Source organism: Scyliorhinus torazame, chromosome 16 (genome assembly GCF_047496885.1).
Source record: "Scyliorhinus torazame isolate Kashiwa2021f chromosome 16, sScyTor2.1, whole genome shotgun sequence".
NCBI classification, from domain to species: Eukaryota; Metazoa; Chordata; class Chondrichthyes; order Carcharhiniformes; family Scyliorhinidae; genus Scyliorhinus; species Scyliorhinus torazame.
Window position 1 is genome coordinate 144,535,169 of NC_092722.1, and position 7,442 is coordinate 144,542,610.

The following is a 7,442-nucleotide window of genomic DNA, read 5'->3' on the forward strand; positions in this document are numbered from 1 at the left end:
CCCCCTCCCCAGTGCCCTCAGTGATCCTCAATGTGCTTGGCCCACCTAGCTCTACTACTACGTCTAGGTGTGTCCCCAGGATGCACATCAGTGGTGGAGGCAGCCATGTCGTGTGGCCTTCGATGTCCCTTGCGGGTGTCCTCTGGGGAGTCCCAGAACACTTGTCGGCGGCACATGCACAGCCGTGCCGCCCTGTTCTGGGTGCTGGCTGCGAGACACGGTCTCATCAGAGGGGTGGAACTTGGGGGCGCTGGTGGCACCACGAGGACAAGCTCTGCTCGGTCCAAAGTACCATCCATACCATTCAATATCTGAAAGGAATTGGAGAGGGTGAGAGACTGACCAACAGCGCTGTCTTCCACTCCGGGACCCTCAATTCGGCTACTGATCCCCTCTACAAGCACACCCCGGACGGGGGGCCCTGCTCACCGGACTCCAGACCCTCTACCCCTGACACCCACACATAACGTTACCTAGGCTGGTTGCTGTCCCGCTCACCGTTGCACTCACCCTTCATCCCGCCATGGACATGTCCCCGGGGCTGGGGCCCATCCCCTGGGTGTTCGGATATTGGTTGCCAAGTCCTTGGTGTTGCTTCCCGCAATGTTCAGGAACGGTATCCAGGCATCACGGTCTGGTCGGGATGCGAGGCAATAACCCCCACATGCTACATGGCATGCCTACCCACAGGAATCCACTTAGGGTGTGTGAAGTGCTCACATAACAATGATTGCCAATTTCCTATTAGCAATAGCTTCAGCCGTGCGGCCAGAGGCCTCCACAGTCAGTGGGGGTTATGGGTGTTGGTGGGGCAGTCAAGCAGGGTCCAGGGTTGTCTCCGGTGGCTGTCATGTCCCCCCAACCCCTCTGAACACAGGTGCAGCAAGTCCAGTGCCCTTGGGGTCAATGCCTGTGAGCGAAGATAGCTACTCACCTCCTCGGGTCTCCGCAGCAGCCCTTTGGCCAGATTCACGTTTTTACAAAGAAGTACTCAGCGGCACCAGCGTGAGCACTTGCTGGGGAAGAGGTTGGATCACAAGAGACCATTGGATATGGGGTTGCTCCTGTTAATTATATGGATATCGGTCTTGTGGTGATTATTGGTTTCTGGCTATGCTGCAGTGGGATCCTGATTTCACCCACGGGAGCGGGCTGGTTGAATCGCAAATGCAATTTATAAATGCAGTTTTAGACCGCTTCTGAGGCCTCCTTTGCTCCTCCCATATCGGGCACTTCTTCATGCTTAAAAGATCTGTAGAAGGTGCAAGACATGCAGCGGAATTCTCCGACGGCGGGATCCCCCAGTCCGCCAGGAGCGAACCCATGCCCACTGGTTTCTCAACGGCATAGGGTGGCGACAACGGGAAACCCCATTGGCTGCCTGAAGGATCAGAAAATCCACCTGCCAGCAGGGGCGTGCCACCCCATGCCCCTGCCGGAGAATCTCACCCAGGATTTATAGCTGAAAATGGGAAAAGGTCAAAATCCTCATTGTGCAGGTGGTCATAGATCAGTAACTGGTGATATCAATTCAATAGTTGGCTGTTTTGTGCCATGTAGCTGTGTCAAGAGCATCTGGAAGACCCCGATCTCCAATATGCTGCTGATCTGAATTGTCTCCTTCGAGCAAAAGGTGGCAATTACTGGAGAGCCACCCCAGTGGGGCAGCACGGTAGCCTTGTGGATAGCACAATTGCTTCACAGCTCCAGGGTCCCAGGTTCGATTCCGGCTTGGGTCACTGTCTGTGCGGAGTCTGCACATCCTCCCCGTGTGTGCGTGGGTTTCCTCCGGGTGCTCCGGTTTCCTCCCACAGTCCAAAGATGTGCAGGTTAGGTGGATTGGCCATGATAAATTGCCCTTCGTGTCCAAAATTGCCAGTAGTGTTGGGTGGGGTTACTGGGTTATGGGGATAGGGTAGAGGTGTGGACCTCGGGTGGGGTGCTCTTTCCAAGAGCCGGTGCAGACTCGATGGGCCGAATGGCCTCCTTCTGCACTGTAAATTCTATGAAATCTATGAAATCTATGAAAGTTCTTTGTCTCTACCTGGGGTTCTGCTCCCTCTTCCGCTACAATGACAGAAAGCAGCGAAATATGAGTGTAAGAAAATGAATATTTTGAAGGGAGGGGTAGTCCCCTATCGATCCCTAGGTATGGGATGATTCCCATGTGGCACAAGAGGAGTGTCAGTATGGGTCTGTGGAATAGTTACCTGGATTTTAATTCTTCCAAACCTTTTGGGTTAACAAGTGGTGTAACCCAGTCCGAACCATCCGAAGTTTGCGATTTAAATCTAATTTTTCAGTACTCGTTTGGCGGCACATATTCTAAATTTGGAACGATACAGAGAGGATTAGCATGGCCCCCACCTCCGGATGACAAGTAAGTTTGTGAAGCGTTCCATATTTTTTTTTAAATCTAATTTTTCAGATGGTTTTCAGTGCAGGAGGAAGTTTGCACATATGGGCAATTGGCGTGCAAACTTTACCTGGGAACTTCCGAAGGGAGTCCCGAGCGGATCTTTGGGGTCTCCACACAACATGGCGCTCTCGAGCTTGGAAGTTAGGGCCCAAAATTCATGTTCACAATTATAATATCTGAGGTCTGAGAATTCAATATTGAGCATAATGTTGGTTGAAAGCCTAACATTGATAAACAGTGAAGATAGGAGGCGGTGTGGCGCAGTGGTTTTGTCACTGGAATGGTAATCCAGAGATCCAGGGTAATGGCCCAGGGTTGGAGTTATACCTGGCACAAAGGAAGGTAGTTGTCGTGGTTGGAAGTCAATCATCTCAGTTCAAGGACATCACCCCAGAAGTTCCTCAGGGTAGTGTCCTAGGCCCAATCATCTTCAGCTGCTTCATCAAAAACCTTCCTTCCAGCATAATGTCATAAGAGGGGATGTTCACTGATGATTGCACAATATTTGGCACCATTCATGACTCCTCAGATACTATCCAAATAAAGCAAAACATGGACAATATTCATACTTGGACTGACAAGTGTCACACAAGTGCTAGGCAATGACAATCTCCAATAAGAAAAAAATCTAACCATCGCCCTTCGACATTCAATGACAGTACCATTGTGAATCCCCAACTATCAACATCCAGGGGGTTACCCTTGATCAGAAACTGAACTGGACTCGCCATATAAATACTGTGGCTACAAGATCAGATCAGAGGCTGGATTCCTTTATTTTAAAGAAATATTTTTATTGAAGGCATTTTTCATAATAACAAAATTACAAAAGCCAAACCTCAGCAACAAGTAACAAAACTAACAACCCCCTCCACCTTCCAAACCTTACGGCTGCCTCCTTGTTTTTTTCTTTCCCCTCATACCACCCCTAAACAAAACAAAATATCCATAACTCACCCCCCAGCTGACGCCTCCATTCACTTTAAAGAAGTCGATAAACGGCTTCCACCTCAGGGTGAAACCCTCTTCCACTCCATGGATGGCAAACGTAACATTTTCCAGGTGCAAAAGTTCTGCCAGTTCACTCACCCAAACCCTCACCTTTGGTGGCTCCAAGTCCCGCTAGCTCAACTAAACATCTCTGGGCTATCAGGGAGGCAAAGGCCAAGACATTGGCATCGCTCCCTACCTGAACTCCCAAATCACCCAATGCTCCGAATATCACCACCTCCGGACTCAGAGCCACTCCTACACACAGAATTTTAGACATTACATCCAGAAATCCCTTCCAAAACCCTCTCAACCTCAGACATGCCCAAAACACATGCACATAGTTCGCCAGCCCTCTCGCACACCGCCCATACCTATCCTCCACCAGCTCATCCTCAAGACCGTCATGTGGGCACTGTGCACCACCTTAAACTAGACGAGACTTAATCTCGCATACGATGAGTAAGCGTTCACCCTCTGCAATGCTTGCCTCCACACCCTGGCCCACAACAGTTCTTCCTCCCACTTGCATCTGACCTCCTCCACAGGAGCGCTCTCCCTATTTCCAAGCTCTCCATATATATCCGCCACTCTTGTTATGGGTCAGAGTTAGAGAACCCCAAAGTGTATCATGGAGTTGACCTGACCCACAACTATTAATAGATTATGGTATGGGGAGCACACGGCTCACTCTACAGGTATGGTACAACAGACATGACCAGTGTTTTTTTAAAACAAAACCACGTTTATTCTATGAACTCAAGTTAACCTTTTTAAAACAAACAGTGAATATCTTAGCAACCAGTAAATCAAATACACCCCCAAAGAATACAACACTAAGTAATCTGTATGCAGTCCTTTTAACATCCAAAAGGCTTAACAAACCTTCAAACAGGAGCACATTAGGGTTTACATTCAAGACTGAAAACATTTATAATTCTTCTGAATTCACCAAATGATCCATAGATAGTCTTTGGATGGCAGAGATCAATAGCAGTGCAGCTCACTTTTAACTTCAGATTCAGCTCACTGAAAAACACAGACGCAGCCAAGCTCTTTCTCAAACTGAAACTAGAAAGCAGAAGTGGAGCTCAGCTCCACCCACACTCTGACATCACTCCAGTGATATGATCAGCTGTATTTCTTAAAGGTACATTTCTTAAACTCATTTCTTAAAGGGTACTCTCACACGACACTCTCCTCTCCCTAATGTCATCCTCGGACACCAACTTGTCTTGCAGCATAGGAAGTGGCACCTCTTCTCCAACGAAGTACCTGACCTGCAGGTACCTGAAACCATTTCCCTTAATCAACTGATATATCTCTTCAAGCTGCTCCAGGCCAGCAAACCTTCTACTACAAACAAGTCCCTGAAGTACCCTATCGCCACCTGTCGCCACCTCCGGAATCTCGCTTCCAACTCCGCCGGCACAAACCTATGGTTGTCACATATCGGCACCCATAGCGACATACCTCCCAGTCCAAAGTGGTTCCAAACCCTCACTGCTGACACTGCCACTGGGCTCAAGGAGTACCGGATCGGTGAAAATGGCAGGAGTGCCATCAACTGTGTCCACAAACCGACCCTCCTCCGATTTTCTAACCATTGCGATGTTTGCTGGCCAGTAGTAATTCAACAGGCAAGGCCAGACCTCCCCTCCCATCGATCGCTTTCCAGAAACACCCTCTTCACCTGCGGGACGTTCCCTGCCCACATGAACCTTGACATCTCCCCATTCACCTTTCTGAAAAAGGACGTAGGAACAAAATCTGGAGGTTCTGAAATATGAACAGAAGCTGGGCAGCACTGTCATTTTCACTATCTATACCCGCCTTCATACCCTCCACCAATCGCACCAAGTTCAACTTATGCAGTTGGGCCCAACTCCGCGCCACCTGTATCCCAAGATAGCAGAAACTCACCCCCACCACCCTGAATGGCAATTCCCTCAGCCTCCTCTCCTACCTCCTGGCAATTATCAGGAACGCTTCGCTTTTCCCCATATTCAATTTATATCCTGAGAAATGGCCAAACTCCCCCAGGACCCCCTTGATCCTATCAAAACTCCCACTGGATCAGAAATGTACAACAGGAGGTTGTATGCATACAAAGAGACCCTGTAGTCGACCCCTTCCCGCTCAATCCCCCTCCACCCTCTCGACGTCCAAAGTGCCATTACCAATGGCTCTATCGCCAGAGCAAAATGCAGCGAAGCGAGCGGGCATTCCTGCCTCATTCCCCAGTGTAGCGCAAAGTACTCCGAACTATTCAAAAGGACACCAGCCTTGGACACCTTATACAACAGCTGAAGCCGATCCACAAACTCCTGCCTGAACCCGAATTGACTCAACACCTCCAACAGATGGCTACTCAACCCAGTCAAACGCCTTCTCTGCGTCCATTGCCACCATCACTTCGACTTCCTGCTTCTCCGAGGGCATCATAATAACATTGAGCAGCCTACGTACATTTGACAATAGCTGTCACCCCTTCACGAATCCCATCTGGTCCTCTCCTATCACACCCAGCACACAGCCCTCTATCCACGGTGCTAAAACCTTTGCATCCACATTTAACAGTGAAGCCGGACGGTAGGACTCACACTGCTCTAGGTCGTTAAAGTCAGTGACATGGTCGCTGCGACAACGTGAGGGGGAGTTCCCCCTTGTTATCGACTCATTATAGATCCCAACAAGCAGAGGCCCAGCTCTGACCGAAACTTATTGTAAAATTCAGCTGGAAACCCATCAAACCCACACAGTCCATCACCTCCCTGAGCCCAATCAGAGCCCTCAATCCCTGCATCGTCTCCTCCTCCACTCCTGGGAACTCCAGCCCGCACAAGAACCACCTCATACCTTCCTCCCCAAACGGAGGCTCTGATTCATACAGCCTTCATAAAGACCCCATTCACCCCCTCTGGCTCTGACACCACCGTGCTTCTCTCACCCCTCACCCTTCCAATTTCTCTATCCGCATGCTTCCTCAGCAAATGCGCGAACATCCTGCTCACTTCCCTATATTCATGAACCGCCCCTCTGCAGCTGCTCTACCAAATTTCCTGTGGACAACAGCCCAAACGCCATCTGATGCCTCTGTCTCTCCTTTCACAATTCCTCCTCTGGGGCCACCGAATATCTCCGGTTCACCCTCAGGATCTCCTCCACTAACCTCAGCCTCTGTGCTTGAATCAAAATAAATTCCCTACTTACTACCACTTTCAATGCCTCCCACAGCATGGAGGCCATGATCTCCCCTGTATTGTTCAATTCCACATAATTTCAAATGGCCACCCTCACCCTCTCACAGACCCCCTTGTCCACCTGCAATCAATCCCACATCCACCCTCCACTGCGGCCACTGAGCCGCCCCCTGCACCATTTGTCGATCCACCCAGTGTGGTGAGAAACCATGGTTGTTGAATACTCTGAATCAACCAACCCCCGCCAACAGCGCCTTATCCAGTACACAGAAATCTATCCGGGAGTACTCCCGGTGCACATGTGAAAAGTACGAAAACTCCTTTGCCCTCGGCCTCCAAACTGCCATGTGTCCGCCCATCCCATATGTTCCATGAACTCCATCAACTCTTTCGCTGTGGCCAAAACCTTCAGGGACCTAGGACACGACTGGTCTAACCTAGAATCCAGAACCATATTGAAATCTCCCCCCATAATCAACCAATGCCTGTTCAGGTCCAGATTCTTCCCTAAAACTACCTCAAAAAAATCCACGTCATCCCAGTTTAGGGCATAAACATTCACTAGCACCACAAGCTTCACCTCCAAATTCCCGCTAACCATCATATATGTGCCTCCAGGGTCGGCTACGATACTGCCGACCTCAAAGGCCACCGTCTTGTTGACCAGAAACACCACCCCCCTTGTCTTCATATCCAATCCCAAGTGGAACAGCTGCCCCACATACCGCTTCTTCAACCTCGTCTGATCCCCAGCTTCAGGTGTGTCTCCTGAAGAAACCATGATGTCCAACTTCAAACTTTTTAAGCGTGCGAAAACACGCAAACATTTA

At 49.7% G+C, this 7,442-nt stretch overlaps 1 non-coding gene across 1 annotated transcript; it reads left to right on the forward strand.

Moving 5' to 3' along the window:
* The first annotated feature begins 2,302 nt into the window (after window positions 1-2,302).
* On the forward strand, window positions 2,303-2,408 carry LOC140393432 (U6 spliceosomal RNA). The gene has a single exon (XR_011935613.1). It is a non-coding gene; the product is annotated as a U6 spliceosomal RNA (small nuclear RNA).
* The last annotated feature ends 5,034 nt before the right edge of the window (window positions 2,409-7,442 follow it).